Raw genomic sequence first — 21,307 nt, 5'->3', positions numbered from 1 at the left:
AGAGCTTACAGAGATCTCAGACCAACAATGATAAGGCTGGCAGGTCCATTCTAGAGGGCACCATGGTGAAGGTCATGGATATTTATTACTGGATTCAGGACAAGTGTCAAAAATTGTTTGCATACTATCAAATATTAACAATTCAAAGAAATTTAGATATGAAATAAAGGGATACGAAATAAATAAATAGTTAAACAGGCAGGGCCATTTTTTAAAACACTTGAGATCCATCAAGCCATATTGTCGGACATAAGACATGAATGTTCATCGGTGTTGTAGAAGTTGCTATACAGCATCAAATGTGCATTGCTTTGGTTGGAAAAATCCAAAAATGATGAACCGTGGGACTTGCACAAGTGACACCAAACACATACCCCAAAGGGCGTGGATAAAGATAGCTGATAGGGAACAAACACACACACACACACACACCCCACTCCACCAAACTCTGAATTTTGGCTCAGATACCATGTGGGCATCTATAGTCAATACCCAAACAGACTACTCAAGTTCAGCCATAGGAAAAAATGAGAACGGGCATGGTAAATTGTTACCTTAGGGTGCAGTAAAGAGTTGCATTCCCTAGGGAGGAAAGCTATGTCCATGAGAGGAAAGCTATCATGATGCCAGAGGCCTTGTCTTCATCAAATAGTTGTCAGGAAAAACAGAATATATACTCAAGTGATATCACAAAACAAAATTAGGCAAAACCAACATGGTCAGGTTTGTACCAATACCTGGCTGGCAATGACATTTGATTATGCTACTTGAGGTTTTATCTGTGACAGACCCACAGCAGTACATTCCACACCTTTGGGCTGGACGTGCAGGACATGTTCATCTGCCTGAGATAAATCACTCTCGCTGAAGAGGTACAGATGTCCATCTGCTGAATACAGGAAGTACACTAACCTTTTGGTAGGGCCCTACCACATTCATGATCCCATTTTGGTAAATTTCATAGTCATAGCATTTTTAAAATCTTGAATGTCATGGTTTCAAATATTTAAATCTTAAATTTCATAGTGTTGTAACCATGGGGGTCCCGACCCAAAAGACGGTCATGGGGAGAGGGGTCACAGTGTTGCCACCCTTATTCCTGCACTGCCTTCAGAGCTGAGTGGCCAGAGAGTGGTGGCTGCTGGCCAGGAACCCTACTCTGAAGGCAGTGCTGCTGCCAGCAGCAGCGCAGAAGTAAGGGTGGCAGTATCAGCTCATGCCACCCTTACTTCTGCACTGCTGCTGGGTGCCTGCCCAGTAGCCACCACTCTATGGCCACCAGCTCTGAAGGCAATGCAGAAGTAAGGGTAGCTATATCGTGGTTCCCCTAAAATAGCCAGATTTCATGGGGAAGACCAAATTTCATAGGGTAGACCATATTTCACGGTCCATGAAGTGTTTTTCATGGCCATGAATTTCGTAGGGCCCTACCTATTGGGATATAGTATTGTCAAAAATTGTGCATCACTTGTCCACATCTCTTTGTCTTCCATGCAGATTCATAGAGCCATATGCTCCCCTCCCGTATGTGATTAACACATGTATTGAAACCTCAGTTGCCCAAAAAGTTACATACATATTCATATTGCTGATAGACAGAATGTGGGTGTCAACTAACATTCTTGCGTCTTTGTATGTCTGTTCCATTTTCTGGGAGATGCATATCTTTTTCAGTCCATTAATTTTGAGAGGAAAAAAGCCTTGTTGTACTTGATATAGAATTATCCCCCCTATGATCAGTATTTTAATTATTCTATAAGAAGATAACCCTCACAATCTGCATCCCATAATAAAAGGAGATAATGGTAAAATAATAAATCCATGCAGTTATGGTAGTGGTACATAAAAATATATAGGTGAACTCAGGAGAATATTTTGTAGGTTTCATTAAATGCTAAAAAGACTATATGAAAAATTGAAAATTGTAAAAGGAAACACCTTGCATGAGAGTATCAAAGTCTACCGACTTGTCCTCAGATACTCCTGAGTAACTGTGCTTTGAGTTTGAGTTAGGTGTGCATACCTCAGGGCAGAATATGGGCCTCTCTTATTCACTCTGGCAAGCAGTTGTTCTCACAAGCAGTTCCAGAGAAGCCAATGGAACTATTCACAATGTAAGAAGGGGTTCACAAACTGGGCATAAGATTTCAGTTCTTTCAGAAGTTAAAGATAGGGATAAGGTACAGACTCAAATGTTCTGGTTAACAAGTAGTACATTTCATGGGGGTGCCAGACCTAAACTAAAAGAAATATAGTGTATTGGTTTAAAGGGTATAATATATTAGCTGTTCTTGCAGACTTTGTTTTTCTCGTCACAAGAAACTTGATTTTGCCAAATTATACATCACAGGTTTTTTGATTTGTGTAAAGGCTGAGGCTCAGAAGACTGAATTCATTTCTTTTAAGATCCTTTTTCAGTTCGCTGCCTGAAAGATCGAGAAGTGTGAGGCTGACGTTTTAGCACATCTACGTGTTAGTTTATTTTTTAAAATAAATAAGCCAAAAATTTTGAAATGCCTTAAGTCTGAAATTCTACTTGTCAAGTGGGAAAATGAGCTGTTTCATATACCTCTTGGTAGCTACATTATGGAGTGCAGGGAGTATTATATTTACTTGTGCAGGATTTTATTGCTCTGAATCCAGTATACGATTCAATGGCTCTGTCTTAACTCTTGCTAATAAGTATTTATCAAATCAATAATATGCAGCAGTTTCTGTACCAGACTAAAATTCTTCCAATTACTATTAAAGAAGAGAAGCCTATTCAGTGAACAGAGTATAGGGTCTACAAATGCCAAGGGCTAATGCAAATAATATAAATAAAGTGCATACTTCATCAGAGATGGACTCCAACCAAAGCCACAATTCTGAGCACCTCTTTGAAGATGTTTGAAACCTGTAAAAATCTGGATTGGACCTGGCTTCCTGTTTTTCTCCCTTCCCCCTTGACTTGGTGCCACTTTTGTAAAAAACAAACTATTGGAGGGTGTGACAGGGTTCGACTCACCGCTGGGGTGTCTCCTGCTGGCTGTCCTGGGGATTAGCTGTGTATGCCAGTGCGCCCTCTTCTGGTGATGTCTCACCACCTTCACTTCTGCTCCAGGGATCCACGTCACTCCCAAGACCTCGGTGTCCTCTTCAAGACACAGCCCTGTGGCTGTGCCACACTCTGTGTTCCCCGCCTTCCGGGGGACAGTATCGCAGTCCTTCAGTGCATCCACTTCCTCAGTGGCAAGTGGGGGCAGAGGGGGACCTGGGCCCACCCACTACTCCAGGTCTCATCTTAGGGACCCTGTAGATGGCCTCCACTGCTGCACCCCCTCCAACTCCTCTGTAGATCTCTGTGGGCTACTTCCCAGTGGCCCCAGCACCCTCTTTGCCCTTGCCTCAGGGCCTCAGCCTACAGATCCCTGCAGCCTGCCAGGAGCTGCCTTTAGCTCCCCGCATCTCTGCCTGCAGCACTGCTATGTCCAGGGTGCTTGCTGCCCTCTGCCTGCATAGCAGCCAGTCCTCCTCCCTCCTCAAGCTCCAGGGAGTGACTCAAGCTGCTCGATCCTGCAGCTCTTCTGAAATTGGCCTGCCCGGCCCTGATTGGCTGCTCCTATAAGACCTTCGGTGATTGGCTGCCTCCTGTGCAACCTCCCTAGGGCTCTCTTAACCCCTGAGAGCCCAGTGTGCGGCAGGCTCCCCATTACAGGGTGGCTTTACACTGGTGCCTGTCCTCAAGCACCATCCAGGTTGCTAGGGGAAAGGGAGATTTTCTCATATTCCCACCAGTGATCCCAAGGATATGTTCACAAAAGCAGGAGTACAAGACCTCTCACCCATTACTCATGGCCTTACTCACCATGGCTGGAGCAACAAACCGACTCTTGCAATAGCCAGCGGTTGTGGTTATGTTGTGGCTTGCAGTGAAGTGTAGTGAGGGGTGGTTTTTTAATTAAAAAAAATTAACCTTACACCAGAAACAACATATGCACTGTCAATGCCACCCTTGAGCTTTGCATTCCTTGCAGTTGAAACCTTGTCCACCGGCGCATCCTCCACACCAGGACAGAGACTTTCCCAGATTAGAAGGTGGAAAAAGACAACTCAAGAGGACATGTTTAATGAGTTAATGCACAGCTCTGAGAGTGACAAGACAGAGCTCAGAGCATGGAGGATTACACTGTCCAAGAACCTGGACAGGGACAGGGAGGACAGGAGAGCAGGCAGAGAACAAAAGCGTGCCACACAGGAAGAGATGCTGCGGATTATGAAGGAACAATCAGACATGTTGAGGCATTCGGTTGAGGTTCAAGAAAGGTAGCGGGATGCTTGAGTCCCTCTCCAGCCTATGTGGAACCTGCTGCCATTGTCGCCCAGTTCTACATCCTCCCCCAACCGTCCTATGCGGCGGGGGTGGAGTGGAGTTTGGTATCCCTTGCACTCAACACCAGGGGAGAGTACAAGGACCAGAAGGGGCCCATTCCCCCACCTTTGATTGTTATTGCAGTGCCTCTGTAAGCAAGCTTTCCTTGTTTCTCCCCCCAAAGTGTTATCAGCCCTGTTGCCCCAAGTTATCTTATTTTTCTTTGCTATCTCTATGTGTTTGTGTGCATAATAAAACTGAATGGATTGAGGAGAAAAGGCTCTTTATTCATTCAACACGCGGTGGTTGGTGGAAGTGGAGTTTACTGGGGAGAAAATGCAATGGAGGGGACAGGTTGGTAAGGAACAACACAGAGGTGTCACATTACTCTGGTTCATTCCTGAAACTGGGTTTCAAAGCTTCAGAGAGATGCAGAGCCCCTCGATGTGCTCTTCTTATTGCCCTGGTGTCTGGCTGCTCAAAGTTGGCTGCCACCCCGGCAGAAACTTTTCTCCCTTTGTTTCACAGATATTATGGAGCGCACAGCAGGCAGCAATAACAATGGGTATCACTGAGGTCTAACCTAGTGAGCAAAGAATGCCAGCGACCTTGTAAACATCCAAAGGCACATTCCACCACCAGTCTGCACTTGCGCAGCCTATGGTTGAACTGGTCCTTATTGCTGTCCGGGATGCCTGTGGACAGCTTCATGAGCCATGGGAGCAAGGGGTACGCTGGTCTTTCAGGATCATGATTGGCATTTCAACATCACCAATGGTTATTTTGCTGTCTGGAAAGAAAGTCCGTGCTTGCAGCTTTCTGAACCTGATTCTATTCTCATTCTCTTCTTCGGAGAGTGCAAGCACATGCAGGGCCAAAAACAATTCTCAAGTGTGGACTGAAAAGCTCACAAGGGAAGCTGGAAACAAAAAATATCAATTAACAGCATTGTTAACAGAAGTTTAAGAGAGTTGTGAGTGTATATTCATGTTGATTTTATTAATCGATTTAAAAATAAGTATAGAACAAGTACTGAAACATTCTCAGAGACTATTAAGGGAATGCTGATTGTTTACCAGCCCAAGAAGAACCTGAAATGAACAGCAAGATGCAAATGTGTAATGGCAGCATTCACACCAGTAAAGAGCTATGAATAAGCTTGCAAACAACACGAGTTGGTGAGCCATTTATCCATTGTTCAGTAATTGAAAATATATCATACTGAAACTGGTTCCTGGCAATAATACAGTTAAAAAGATGTGCCATTTATCAGAGGGTCGATTAAATGAATTCTACCGTAGTTCAAAAAGATGATTAGAAGTACAAGAATACCAGTATTAAAAATACATAACTACTGTCAAAATATTAATGAAGTTATTTTCAGATAATATACTGGGGTACAGTATGTACTTTGGATTAAATTCTGCTTAATGTATCCAGTATTGTACATTATTTAACTGTACTGTAGCCTGGGGGCGTGGCCTCCCCCCGAGACTAGCAGGGAGGAACCCCTGCACACCCCCTGGTGGGCAGAGCCAGGACACCAACACCCACCCCACCAGAAGCAGAGGTGCAGGACAGGAAATATAAAAGGCAGGCCCTGCAGCACAGGTGGGCTGGAGCCACCAGAGGAGACAGACATCTCCCACCCACTACTGGGGCTGGAACCCAAAGGGGACCCCTGCAGTGCTGAAAACTTGCCAGAGCTGCCAGCTGACCAGGGCACTGAGGAGCTGCTGGGACTGCTGCAGGGAATGCTGAGAAGATGGAGGACACCAAGGTACAGAGCGAAGGGGTCATAGGAAGTAGCCCAGGGACACGAGACTGATTGGTGCTCTGCCCTGAGCCCTGGACTACTTGCTGCTTGGCCCTGCCTAGAGGGTCAGGGCCTTAGAGACTGCTAATTCTGCAATAACCTTTGCCTTGCTAAGGACCTGAGAGCTAGGCAGTGTGGTCTCCCTCCAAGACTGATGGGGAGGGACAGCCACGCACTCCTACATGTACCCAGAAGGTTTTACACATTTCTAAAACAAATCTAATTTTATTTCTAGTTTATGGTCTTCTCTAGATTTAAAGGTGAGACATCTCGTGGTCTGTTTCCATCAATAGTTCCCAAGACTGGGTGAGTAAATGAGAGGTTCCTAGTTTTCGTCAATGCATACCCTTCTCATATAAATATGGCTTCTCCAAAGGCAGAATACAGTCTTTGCATAATTTCCTTTGAAAGCATGTGAAAATCAGGGCATATATTGCACAAAAGAGAGATTTTACTTGGAATATGTTACATACACAGATTTCACAGCTTTTCCTACTTCAAATTACTGTATACCTTCTCAAAAAAGTAAAGAGTCTTGCAGTCCGACAAAAATCTATTTAAACTAAATTCTTTACCAATGATTTGCTCTCTTGACATGTTTTTTGGCAAATAGCTAAAAGCTTGCCAAGAAAAGGTCACTGATCTTTGCCTGAAAAGCTTGGCCAGTGTTATATGGTAAGGGCCTATTACAAACATACAATGCTTTCCAGATGTTCCATCAACTAACTGGATATGATCCAAGGGAGGGCTGTAAATCTACAAAGAGATGCTTGTTACTAAAGCATTCACCATATAAAAATCAAAATCTCTGTAAACACCCTATGGAGTGCCTCTTTGCTGGGAAGGGGCTTGTAAGCACAAAAGGTCATGCTGGACTGCCACACTTTATACCATATACTAAAGATGTGGCCCTTAGTACTGAAGATTTGTCCTCCTAACTAAAGGAGTTTGTCAGTTACCAAAGTCAACCTGCCTAGTATTGACTCTGCTGATTGAAAAACTAACAGACAAAAGTGATACAGGAGTATGCATGACAATATCTTAGCTCCACCTTTGATCCTCATCCCTCTTCAGCTATTTATGCCTGCTCTTGAATCACACACTTAGTTTTTCCTGCAATGATTATCTACACACCAACCAACACCCAGTTACACTGGAGAATAAACAAATCTCATAGGGCCAAATGTAACCCAGAATGCTGCTCTGAAAAGAACATAAGCATGTGATTGTAGTTTAGAGCCTGAACTTTTAAATATTCTTCTTAGTACTTCAGATCAAAGGAAAGAGTCATCTCATAGATCATGAGGGAACTTTGTTCAAAGTTTCCATCTTAGAACAAGTGACTGTCCAGCAATCAAAATACTGTAGGGAATTACTCTTTGGTCAACATTAAAACTGATATTCAAAAGGAAAAACAGTTCCCTAGGCAAACTAGGGAGACGAGTGATGGGGTTTGGATGGGTGCAGGTTTCTTACACAGCTGTGCAGACGGTCATAACGTAGGTGAAAGCTTACAAGAACAGAGGAGAAAAAGCAAGACTGAAGAACTTTCATTCTTGAGATAAATGTCCCCAACTACACACTTAAAATATCTTGCTGTAATCAAAATAAGACCTGAGAGGAAATGCATATTTGAAATTGATTTAGATTAATCTCCTGGGAGGAGAACATTTATTGTGCAGTAGAAAGATAATCACTCAAATCTGATTTCAAACATCTATTTTTTATAACTTCAGATCTATCTTGGCTTGGAGAGATACTAGTTTTCTGATGCTGATGAAAGGAGCAAGTGAAATGAATACTCTGCACATTTTGCTCAGCTTGACTCCAAAGGGAAAAATCTCTTCTTCCCCTTGATAAACTGTGAAATGGCTTTTGAAAACAATTCTACTTACATTTGAAATTTGTGAGCCAACTAATGTTTGCTGTTATGCTGCAAAAACAAGGGACTCGCAGCACAGGAGCCTAAAGAAAGAAAATTGAAAACAATTCCATCCTACCTTCCAATCAGTTTAATTATAAACAAAAGTGTCAGGGCTATACCCTGACCTGTGGCTGAGTTCTGCTCATGGCACCTGAGGGGACGTGGGGGTGAAAGGTGTGTCTAAGTATGGGGCCATTCTTCTGGTTGGATTCTACACCTGGAGAGGGACTTGGAGTGCAGGGGCTCGAGCCCTGCATGGGACTATCTTTTTAATCCCGCTCCCTTCCCATCCCGCAATACCCACTCTCACTCCCACACACTCCCGTATTGTTTCTGGCATTTTTATCCCGCTCCCACCTGCAAAAACCTTAGATCCCACAAGAGAGACAGATTCTCTCATGCGACTAAAAAAAAAAAGAAAGTTGGTGTCAGAGCGTGAGTCAGTGTGTTTCCATGGGATCCCCGCTGACTCAGTGGTAGAAACCTCCATCACTGTTAGGACCCTAGGCTGGGACCCAGTGGAGCAGGGTGGGCCGGGATCCCCATATTGCCTCCCCCGCTGCCAACCCCATCCCTGAGGTGGCAGCCTGCCCACTTGAGACCAAAGGGCCTGGTTTTATCTGCTGCCTGCCCCAGGCCGAAAGCTGAGCCATAGACTGCTATTGTTCTGCCCCACCCAGAAGGTCAGAGCCCTGACTCTTGATTGCTGTTGGCCCCTGCCAGAGAGTTGGGCTAAAAATTGCCTATTTCTCTGTCCTGCCCAAAGGATCAGGGCCCTGACTGCATTGGTTGCTGCCAGAAGGCTGAGCTAAAGGCTGCTTCTTGCACTGCCCTGCCCAGAGGGCCAGAGCACCCGACTATGAAGTGAGCTGTAGCTCACGAAAGCTTATGCTCAAATAAACTGGTTAGTCTCTAAGGTGCCACAAGTCCTCCTTCTCTTTTTGCGGATACAGACTGACACGGCTGCTACTCTGAAACCGACTATATATGCTGTCTGTCCTAGATGGGAGGCTAGGATAAATATTGATTGCTGCTAGGCCCTCCACAAAGCGCCAGAGCTACAGGCTGGTGATCTGCTAATCCCCCTGCTAATTGGCTTTGACCACAGTGACTTAGGGAGGCGGAGTGGCCTCCCTCCAAGCCTGAGGAGGGGAGGGACGACTGCCAACACACTCCACTGTAATATAGAGGAAGATTAGGATTCCACACACTAGATGTCGCAGGTAGGTGACCCAAGACACCTTGAAAGGAAAGGGTCAGGGGGACTGTGCAGTGAAACTACTAATGGACTTCGTGGTTCTTCCATTTCATGTGTCCATTATAAGAACTGGATGGTTTGTTGTACATTACTAGTGTTACAGAATCAGCCTAGTACTTAATCTACAAGTGGCAGAATCTCCCTAATGGGTCTTCCATCATAGGGAGAACTCGTAAAATGAAGGAAGCTGTATCTACAGATGGAGTAAAAGATTTCTATTCTAAAATACCACTCTACTGATGGGAGCTGAACCCTGTTAGCCACAATGAAACACTGGCAGCTGAGGAGAGATCAGCCTGAGACAGGTTTCAGAGTAACAGCCGTGTTAGTCTGTATTCGCAAAAAGAAAAGGAGTACTTGTGGCACCTTAAAGACTAACCAATTTATTTGAGCATCCGATGAAGTGAGCTGTAGCTCACGAAAGCTTATGCTCAAATAAATTGGTTAGTCTCTAAGGTGCCACAAGTACTCCTTTTCTTTCAGCCTGAGACAGGTCTTCATCTAAAGGAAAGATGCCACTGCCAAGACGGGTTGTGGGGGATGGTGTTAAAGTTATATCTTGGTGGGAGAGCTATACAGATGGAATAAAGCATAGTTTATTTCTTTGTCTATAATTTATAGTTGTTGAGAAATTGAGAAATTCTGCTAGAAAAAGTAGAGCTGGTCTAGGATTTATCATGACAGCTTTCCCTCCCACCCCCCGGCCCTCCACACTAACCCTCTGTCTAGTTGCAAGATATCTAACCAGCAACCATGTTCTGGAAATTCAGACTTAGTGCCAGCATTCTTCTGCAGCCACCTCCATTCTCTAATCACAGTAGCAAGCATCTGGCTATGAAGCATAATATAATGCCAGCCTGATGAATTTCAACGGAACAGATATGTTAATACAAACCACCACAGATTTGGAGTAACAGTCACAGATCACAAGATTTTGATAAGCCTCCTCTTTCAGGCACAAGTCTGAACACTAAGGGCTCAGTTCCTATGCAGGAGGCTCCAGTGCAGACTCCCTGAATAACACCCCCAATGATATGAACAAACAGCCGTTGAGAGTGAACAGGGCACAGATATGGTATCTTTGCCTGTGGTGAAAGCCACTCCCTGTAGAGGGCATGTTCTTCTGCCCTGGTGTGAGGCAGGGGCAACTCCAGAAATGTTTCCCATTGTACGCACCCTCAATCTCTGTAGAGCCATGCCTGCTGCAGCTGCTGGCCTCAGCTGCTGGCCCCCTGAGTCCATGCCAATTTCAGCCCCCGCATTCCAGCACAGCCCACCGTGTGCGGCATCACTCCCCATCCCTGAGAGGGGACATGGGCTGCAAGAAACAGGACAATGCTAGGCAGGCTCCCAGGGAGGCGCTCTGCTGCAGCAGGCAGCCCCATGGCAGTAACAAGGAGAAGCAGTGCTGGCCACCCCACTGCCCACACAAGTTTGGCCCCAATAGCCCTCCATCTTGATGGCAAGGCCAAAACTGAGCGAGTGGCATTGCAGCCCGGAGCACGGGGGTCACACCACCACGCAGGTTTGGCCTCACATTCCCTCTGTCTTGATAGGAGGAGGAAAGACCCAGAAGGCCAAAACTGAGTCAGTGGCATTTCAGCCTGGTGCTCAGGGGTCATAGTGCTGTTCAGGTTAGGCTCTGAGATCCCTGCGCACCAGCGACATGTACTAGCTGCCTGGGTACGTACCCAGGCAGGCTTTATCCTGTGGATGCCACTGAACTTACAGAGCAGGAATAAGCTCTGAGAGTATCTGGCATATTGGGTTTGCAAACATGAAATGTGACTGGTGTCAAAACAAGTGCTCTTTTGCTCTGACCATTCTTTATTTGCATCTGTATAGACTCCTGGGCTGGAGCTTCCAATACAGAGTGAGATCAAGTGGTCAGGTAATATACCTTCATTTGTAGAAATACTGCCAGGGCCTCCCATTACAGGTAGCCATAGCCAGATTTATTGTTATTCACCACATTCATTCTGTGAAAACTAAGTCTGAAAAATAACTGAATTTGGACACTGAAATTAAATGACTTTCATGACTACACGTGTTCTTGAACCAAAGCAGCTTTTGCTGATACTCACCACCTACAATGTGAGCTGTGATATTTTATTGGAATTTAAACTGCCTACTCTGAAATGAAATCTTAATCTTGTGTGTGATTGTGTGAAAAGGCAATTACCTAATATGAACTCAGGCATCTGACGACGATAATTAATCATCACAACTTGCTGTGCATAATGCAAAGAAAGTGGTTCTGGATAGTTCTTATTTAGAATGCTATTATAAGCCGTTCATAATGATACAGTCAGAAAAATAACTTAAGTCTGTTCTCTGAATCATTCTATTGTTACTGGGCCACATGCCAAAATGGTGGTGTAAAAGTCACATAGTGGTAAAAGCCACCAGAAGTATCTGTACATTGGTGTAACTTACATGGCAAGGAGGTGGAAGAGGAAAGCTGTAGCAAATAAAAAGCAAGAACTACTTAAAAAAATAGGTGAGTCTTCAACAAAGTAGATTTTATGTAGCTTTAAAGGGAAGAGGGATTTAATCATTGTTTGTCCACAGTACATCTCTTACCTGTGATACAGCATGGCCAAAAGGCAGAAGGAGAGTGATATAGGAGAGATATATAAGTCCTAGGATGAGGAGAAGCCTTATTCCCTGTAGAGGGAAGAAAGGTTTCTATAGATTAATTAAAAGCACCTGAAGCCAATTAGAGCACCTGAAGCTAGTCACCTGATAAAAAACCCCTCCTTCAATCAGCCAGGGGAAGAAGTTGGAGCAGAGAGCAGTTTGAAGGAGTTGGAGCAGAAGAGAGTTTGGAGAAATGCCTTGGCTGGCTAGAAGACCAAGACCCTAGGTAAAAAGACACCCGGCTTGTGCAGAGAGAGATGGCAGGAAGGCCCACAAGCTGAAGAGCAGAAGAGGGAAGTAGCCCAGGGGAAGGAAGCACTAGTTCAAGTGGTTTACCACTATCTCTCGGGCCCCTGGGCTGGGACCCGGAGTAGAGGGCGGGCCCGGGTCCCTCCCTCTCCACTAGCCTTCTCTGGGTTACTAGTGCGACAGTGGATACCCTAGTTCAGGGGCAGGAAACTGTGCCCTGAAATTCCCCCCTCCCCCCGCACAAGAAGAGGAAGCGCAGGACCCATCATAATCGTACCGGCAATTTGCCACATATCCCATTCTATGACCATTTGTTTTGATAGTTTATAAACTGACTCACCCAGCTCATCTCACTGTGTTACCATCAGTTCTTGGATAAAAGTTTTAAACTTTCACTGCATCTCGGAAATTGGTTCAAGAGTCACGGAGACGACACTGGAGCTCTTATATCTCATTTCGGATATAAAAAAACCTCAGCCGCAAGTTTTATAAGCACACGGGGTAGATCAAAAACATGGCTGTAATAGCTCAATAAAACAGTCAATGGATGTTCTTCACTCCAGAAATAAACTCTACACTGCAGTCAAACCAGGTTAATATGGAAAATCAATATGACTTTGGACAACAGCCAGCCTCGAAGAAATAAAAGAATAAGGTAACTTATCTCAAAAGATTCTTCCATTCAACAGAATAGAAAGAATGAATGGAAATAACCTTCTCTGCTAGCCACTCACCCCATTAATGATGAACATTAGCAGGAGTTAAAGGTTGTAACACAAGCTATTCTGGCCCAAAGTCATGTATTCTGCATGCACATGCGCATACACAACAGCTAACATGAACGTTCTTCTTGTAAGACATTGGGATGATACATACCAAGAAGCCATGCTAGAACTAGGTGCAATCCAGTGAAAGAATATGGGAAGAGTATTAAGAAACTTCTTGCTGGTGACTCCTTACAAACATAGGTCTGTTGTAAGTCTTTTCTTTCAGTGAGTTTATTTTTTCATATTTATTCCTTTATTGGATATTCAGTTAATAAAGGGGACACTATTGTGCCATGCAGCATTGAAATAAAGCATCCTGGAGCAGTAACAGTGACAACACATTTTGAACTGGATCTCATGAAGGTGGGTAATCCAAAATATTTATACCTTCATAAATACCTTACTTTTCAGCACTGAATATTTTGTTCATATGCAGCCCAATCCAGCACTTACTTAAGTCAATGGAAAGACTTCCATTGACTTCCGTGGAAGTTATATCAGGCCCAGAGTAACTTCCTATATCTCTTTGACCACGAGAGATTAACTTTAAAGATTTTCATTGGAAACTCGAATGTGTATTAGTTGTTTAGGGAACTATTTTGCTGGGCTTGTTTTTTTTCCATGCATCTTTCATGATAAACTACAATAGTACTGCACTTATGACTTGACACTTCAATATGTACAAATATTTCTCTGCTTTAGGAAGTTTCCACTACCACCATTGTATTAATTTATCAGACTCTCAGGGATTTCAATCTCTTCAGCCAAGGATGAACCTACTATAAGGTGGAAGCACAACCAGTTGGAAAACTGTACTCAGAATAATTATCAGTGGTTCACAGTCAAGCTGGAAAGGCATATGGAGTAGGGTTCCGCAGGGATCTCTCCTGGGTCTGGTTCTAGTCAATATCGTCATAAATGATTTGGATAATGCCATAGAGAGTACACTTCCAAAGTTTGTGGATGATACCAAGTTAGGAGGGGTTGCAAGAGCACTGGAGGACAGGATTAGAATTCAAAATGATCTGAACAAACTGCAGAAATTATCTTAAATAAATAGGATGAAATTCAATAAGGTCAAATACAAAATACTACACTTAGGAAGGAATAATCTATTTCACAAATACAGTACCAAATAGGAAATGACTGCCTACGAAGGAGTACTGCGGAAAAAGGATCTCGGGGTTATTAGTGGATCATAACTTAATTATAAGTCAACCATGTAATGCTGTTAAAAAAAAAAGCAAACAACATTCTGGGATATATTAGCAGTATTGTTGTACACAAGAAGTAATTCTTCTACTCTATTCAACACTGATAAGGTCTCAATTGGAGTACTTAGGGAAAGACATGGACAAGTTGGAGAAAGTCCATAAGAGAGCAACAAAATTATTAAAGTTCTGGAAAACACGAACTACGAGGAAATACTGAAAAAATTAGGTCTGGTTAGGCTGGAGAACAGAATACTGAAGGGGGACATGATAACAGGTACACAAAAGGTTGTTACAAAGAGCAGGATGATGAAATGTTCTCTTATCCACTGAGGACAGGACAAGAAGTAATGGGCTTAAATTGCAGCAAGGGCGGTTTAGGTTGGACATTAGGAAAAACTTCCTAACTGTCAGGGTAGTTAAGCACTGGAATAAATTGCCTAGGGAGGTTGTGGAATCTCCACCATTGGAGATTTTTAAAGAGCAGGTTGGACAAACACCTGTCAGGGATGGTCTAGAATGATAATACTTAGTCCTGCCATGAGTGCAGGGGTCTGGAACTAGGTGACCGACTGAGGTCTCTTCCAGTCCTACATATCTATTATTTTGACTTTGAACATGTCAAGTTCCCTTGATTTTATGGAAAAATGGAGAACCAACACAGAGCGAGCACCTGAGAGGGCAGATTTTGGGCCTCTGAATGTAACCAACTGTCGGGCAAGTTCTATGAAAATATTTATTCCGTGGTTTGAAGTTTCTCTTCAAGGTAATGAAAGTAATTCCAAGCCTGTAAGGCTCATTCCCTAATCCTCATGAGCAGTGCCACTGAGGTCAGTGAGTAAAGGTTACTCCCACAAGTTACGAGTTGCAGGATTCATGCCTGCACCTTTATCTATGCCATAATATGTACTATTATGTAATTTGTACTTCTGCCTTACAGAGTACTTTTCTCTCTTTCAGGTACTTCACTTTATTGCTCACAGAGACAGACACAGCAGCCAATTAGTGCTTAGATCCTGGCGGGGGTGGGGGGGTTGGCCATTTTTTATTTACCTGCAATGGGCCTTTCCCCTTAACTTTTAAAAGTGGTAAAGAGGGCTCTGTCAGATGACTTCCAATAACAGCAAATGTTTTCCTAAAACCCTGTGTAATTCTTTGCAAATGTAGGGGTTAGTGTATCAGGTCAGAACTCAGGTTTCAGAGTAGCAGCCGGGTTAGTCTGTATCCGCAAAAAGAAAAGGAGTACTTGTGGCACCTTAGAGACTAACAAATTTATTTGAGAATAAGCTTTTGTGAGCCACAGCTCACTTCATCAGAACTGTTGCCAATGATCTCTTGTTCTACTTGGCAACGCTTTCAAGACAAAGCTGTTCTTTTATTCTGTAACCTGAGAATTTGCCTTACCACTTAAAAACATAATGAATTTGCAATTAGAACTGAGGCCCTTAATCTTGTGCATGTATCTTCTCTAAGATCCCTAGAAGAAATGAGGTAAAAGAGAAGAAGTAGAAAAGACATAGGGCAGAGGAAAATCCCTAGAAAGCACTTTTAATATCAAATACAAGCAACTTCAAAGCAGGTTCTTTGAAGGCTGTAAGGTTTGCTCATCATAACCAGTCCTACTAATGATTTTCTAACTCCAGTGTGTCAGCACTGCCATTACAGCCCCTGCCTCAAATTCAGAGTGCGTGCAAGCAAGGTGCAACTCTTCTTACACCTGCACTGAAACACCTGCTTACACCTGCACTGTAGTTCAGAGCTCCAAGAGAAGACAATCTGAACTACAACTGGCATGCAAAAGTGTTTCAAAAATTTTGATCTGACTCCTATGCGTCATTAAAGTTTATATGGAAAAGTCTATGTTAGGGAACCCTTTCTGGCACTGCCATAATCTCCAAAGAGGGCTTTGTCGTATTTAGTTTAAATTCAGTTTTGAAGGCCAGTTGATAAAAGAGATTCAGACTCTCTGTTTCTTTTGTATGTTTTATACACTGAACTCGAGAAGGGCTTAAACAGATACATGGAACCCAATCTTGCAAAGACTTACGTGCATGCACACTGTGAGTAGTCCTGTACTGTTGTCTTTAATGGGACTACTCAGGGTGTGTTTAAGCACATGCATAAATCTTTGCCGTATCAGGGCTCAATACTGTAAAATGTAATATCTTCATACACAGATACCTGGGTTATAAATAACCCACATGTATTTAGTAACTATGTGGAAAAGGACTTGATGTTCCATGACATGAGCCAAAATGACATCTAAAAAAAACTTTTCACCCTCCAAATTTGTGTATGCACTAAATATGGTACAAAACACAACCACTTTCATATGCAAGCGGCATTTAGGTGCCCAGCTATTTTGCAGATGTAAGTGTAGGACTGGTTTTGAAAGCACAACGGGGACATGTACCAATTTTGCTGCTCAACAGACACTAGCCTTTGAAAATATGGACCTTTGTGCCACAATGCAGTGTCCACTCAGCATTTTATCCTAAACTCTTCTGTCCAGATTGCTCCCACTGCACAGTCTGCAACAGTTCATTTCATCAAGGGCAGAGCTTCTTCTCCGCCTCTCCCCCTCCCCCCGCCCGCCCCAGTGCAGCATGGATATATGGTTCAGATGCCAAAACTTGCAAGTCTCAGGAGCAGCATTGTCAACCTCAAATGTTCAGAACTTATGAGCAAGCCCTAGACAAAATGATTATCTTAAAAATCATAAGATTGTAAACAAATATATATAAATTTGGGAATCTTTCTATTTGCCTCCTGGTTTCTGAGGCTTTAGGGCTCATAATTTCAAGCTTTTTTCTGCAACTATGAGGTCTAGAAATTTGTTTTTAAATGAAAGCAGAGATTCTCAGACAACACGATTCCAGGAGATGGGGCTTTAAGGAAAAAAAACACTGAATACCTCAAAACCTGCAGAAAAACTCTGAGATTAACTGGAGGCAAGTCCAAATGCCTTCTTCACCACTTCTCTGGTGCAGCAGCACTGACAGAACTCCCCCTGCTTTAAAAGATGTTCCCCGGTGCAGAAAGAGGGCATACAAAAGAGTCAATAAAACCTCTGGCTGTATTAACTTTTCTGTAGATTCCCAGCTTGTCTCTGGAATAGGCGAGGAATCCAAGTAGCAATGCCATCACACTCAGTCCCTTGCCCCAGCACTCTTCCCAATCACAGCCTGGTCCCCGACTCCTGATATGAAGATTCTGTTACCTATACATGGACCTCCACAACATCCAGTGACAATAGTGGAGAAGAGGCCAAAATGCCTTCTCATGGCCTGGGCTAGGGATCTGCCATGTTTTCAACCCCTCTATCCACAAAGGAGGAAGGAGTGGTCGAAGCCCGTAAATTCCTTGATTTTGTTGTGGGTGGGGCAGAGGGGTGTTATGGAAATTGCCAGGAGCACAAGACTGACTGTTACTGGTACTGTGCCATACAAATGCAAGAAGCATATGGGGGAAAACAAGCTGATGATTGGAATTCACTTTGCAGGACAATTAGATTTTTGTGGGTCCAGGATGGAACTAAAGATGTTTAGGAAAAAGAGTCTTGGTGGTGTAATGGGTTATAATGCACAAGCCTTTAATCTCCAGGGTCTGGAGTTGAAAACCAAGGTTTCTGGTTACAAATGAGATCAAGTTTGCTAGTCTCATTCCTTTCAAAATATATGACAGTATTCTATTGTAAGAGCCCATAACATTGCCTGATCACTACTGTAAGATTTGTTTTAGACCAGTACTGTAGGAGAAATCCACAATCTTTCTATAACTTTCTGGAATCATTTTATAGTAGGGCTGTTGATTAATCACAGTTAACTCACATGATTAACTAAAAAAAATTAATGATGATTAAAAAAATTAATCATGATTAATCTCACGGTTAAAAAATACAATACCAATTTAAATTGATTAAATATTTTTCAAGTTTTTCTACATTTTCGAATATATCGATTTTAATTACAACAGAATACAAAGTGTGCAGTGCTCACTTTATATTATTTTTTATTACAAATATCTGCACTCTAAAAAGGATAAACAAAAGAAATAGTATTTTTCAATTCACCTCATACAAGTACTGTAGTGCAATCTCTTTACCGTGAAAGTGCAATGTATAAATGTAGATTTTTTTCTGTTACATAACTGCACTCAAAAACAAAACAATGTAAAACTTTAGAGCCTACAAGTCACTCAGGCCAACTTCTTGTTCAGCCAATCGCTAAGAGAAACAAGTTTGTTTACATTTACAGGAGATAATGCTGCCCACTTCTTAATTACAGTGTCACCTGAAAGCGAGAACAGGTGTCCGCATGGTACTGTTCATAGATTCATAGATATTAAGGTCAGAAGGGACCATTATGATCATCTAGTCCGACCTCCTGCACAACGCCGGCCACAGAATCTCACCCACCCACTCCTGCCAAAAACCTCTCATCTATGTCTGAGTTATTGAAGTCCTCAAATCGTGGTTTAAAGACTTCATGGAGCAGAGAATCCTCCAGCAAGTGACCGTACTGTTGTAGCTGGCGTCACAAGATATTTACATGCCAGATGCACTAAAGATTCATATGCCTCTTCATGCTTCGGCCATCATTCCAGAGGACATGCATCCATGCTGATGATGCTCATTAAAAAAAATGTATTAATTAAATTTGTGACTGAACTCCTTGGGGGGAGAATTGTATGTCTCCTACTCTGTTTTACCCGCATTCTGCCATATATTTCATGTTACAGTAGTCTCGGATGATGACCCAGCATATGTTCATTTTAAGAACACTTTCGCTGCAGATTTGACGAAAAGCAAAGAAGGTACCAATGTGAGATTTCTAAAGATAGCTACAGCACTCGACCCAAGATTTAAGAATCTGAAGTGCCTTCCAAAATCTGAGAGGGATGAGGTGTGGAGCATGCTTTCAGAAGTCTTAACAGAGCAACACTCTGATGCGGAAACTACAGAACCCAAGCCAACAAAAAAGACAATCAACCTTCTGCTGGTGGCATCTGACTCAGATGATGAAAATGAACATGCATCGGTCCGCACTGCTTTAGATTGTTATCAAGCAGAACCCGTCATCAGCATGGACGCATGTCCTCTGGAATAGTGGTTGAAGCATGAAGGGACATATGAATCTTTAGCGCACCTAGCATGTAAATATCTTGCTATGCCAGCTACAACAGTGCCACACAAACGCCTGTTCTCACTTTCAGGTGACCTTGTAAACAAGAAGCGGGCAGCATTATCTCCTGCAAATGTAAACAAACTTGTTTGTCTGAGTGATTGCCTGAACAAGAAGTAGGACTGATTGGACTTGTAGCTCTACAGCTTTACATTGTTTTATTTTTGAATGCAGGGTTTTTTTGTACATAATTCTACATTTGTAAGTTCAACTTTCATGATAAAGAGATTGCACTACAGTACTTGTATGAGGTAAATTGAAAAATAGTATTTCTTTTGTTTTTTACAGTGCAAATATTTGTAATCAAAAATATAAAGTGAGCACTGTACACTTTGTTACATTCTGTGTTATAATTGAAATCAATATATTTGAAAATGTAGAAAACATCCAAAACTATTGAAATAAATGGTATTCTACTATTGCTTAACAGTGCAATTAATTTATTAATTATTTTTTTTAATCTCTCGACAGCCCTGTTTTATAGTCTATTTGAGAAATTTATATACTTATGTAATTCTGTAGGATCGTTTAAAGACAACAGAATTTCGCAAAGAATGATCAACTCTGTAAAGTTCTTTTTGCTATAGAATTCTATTAGATTCATCTCTATTATATTCTGTGCACCTCTCCAAAAGGATTTTCTTTTTTCCTAAGGGTTTAAAGAGCCTAGGGACATCCATTCACATAAAAAAGAAAAACAAAATCCCATGACAATTCGGCACCACTGGCAGTGTGTGACAAAGGATTGAAATAGCGAGGTTTTTCCTATTCAGAATTAAGATCTTATTGATAAACTGTGAATGGAAGCTTTGAAGAACATCTGCATACACTATGATGGACTGTTAGATCCTTACTTGTATGAGCTCTAAACTAGACACAGCAATTAAAAAGGAAGAAAAAAATATGGCTATTTGTACTAACATGAAATTTGTTCCACATATTGCTCTTGCTGATCAGTCTATGAGAGTAAACAACAAAGCAGATTGTCTTGTAACTTTTCTAGGCATGAGTGAGAATTGCTTAGGGGGCATGCATTTATTATTAAAGCATCATGTATGCAGTTTATATGTAAGAATGAAGAGTGTGAAGAATGCCCTATGTGGCCACAGGGCTGTAAGACCAGCTGTAAGCAATAAGGTGTGTTTTTTTTTAAATAGGGCTTTAGTACAGTATGTGCTTTTGCGAACTACTAGCAATTACCCATGGACAGCAATTATTCCTTTTGCAACACCAAAATGACACATGCAAAACATTCTTCTGTTGATCCCTTAAGTGATCCAGGCAAAACAACTGTAGCTTACTCCTGTTTCCCACTTCCTCCTCCTGCCAGGGCCTACATGAACCTGCCTTGAGTAATCTGAACCAACAGACACTGTTTAGACAGGCAGCATTACACACAACTATTCAAAAGAACACAGCTTAAAATGACTCACCAAGAAAGATCCCATGCCAGCAAATACACTTCAGCAGCTAAAATCTTGGAAAAGGGCTTGTTTGAGAAGATACACAGAAGAGCTTTGGGACTCTTAATTGTTGGGACTGTTGTACATTAGTTTCATACCATATATGACCTGCTCCTGCTCCCACTGAAGCCACTGGCAGTATCCCTAGCAAAAACAGTTGCCGAAGGGTACCTTTAATTGCCACGGAATACCAATCTTCCTGATTTCTAGGGTTTTCCCCAAGCCTATATGCAAGTGCTGTATTCACCAATACAACCATTACTCTTCTATTATGAAAATATTTTGCTTATGCACTTTGCTTGGAAAGGGAATACTTTAGTGGGGAAAATACTAATAATTTAGTATGATGAAACACTTGATGTGTATAACATCTATTTCTACAAATTTAACAGTTAGTGTCTGGTTTATAGCACATTTCCCCCCAAAACTAAACAAATAAGTACTT

At 42.4% G+C, this 21,307-nt stretch overlaps 1 protein-coding gene across 5 annotated transcripts in view; it reads right to left on the bottom strand.

Annotated features, from left to right (window-relative positions):
- The window catches only part of PRKCE (protein kinase C epsilon), a 507,167-nt gene that overhangs the window by 324,926 nt on the left and 160,934 nt on the right, over positions 1–21,307 (bottom strand). The window lies entirely within an intron of this gene.

This window comes from Chelonia mydas, chromosome 3 (genome assembly GCF_015237465.2).
Source record: "Chelonia mydas isolate rCheMyd1 chromosome 3, rCheMyd1.pri.v2, whole genome shotgun sequence".
NCBI classification, from domain to species: domain Eukaryota; kingdom Metazoa; phylum Chordata; order Testudines; family Cheloniidae; genus Chelonia; species Chelonia mydas.
Note: the sequence above shows the minus strand (reverse complement) of the source record. Positions and strands in the feature narration are given on the sequence as shown.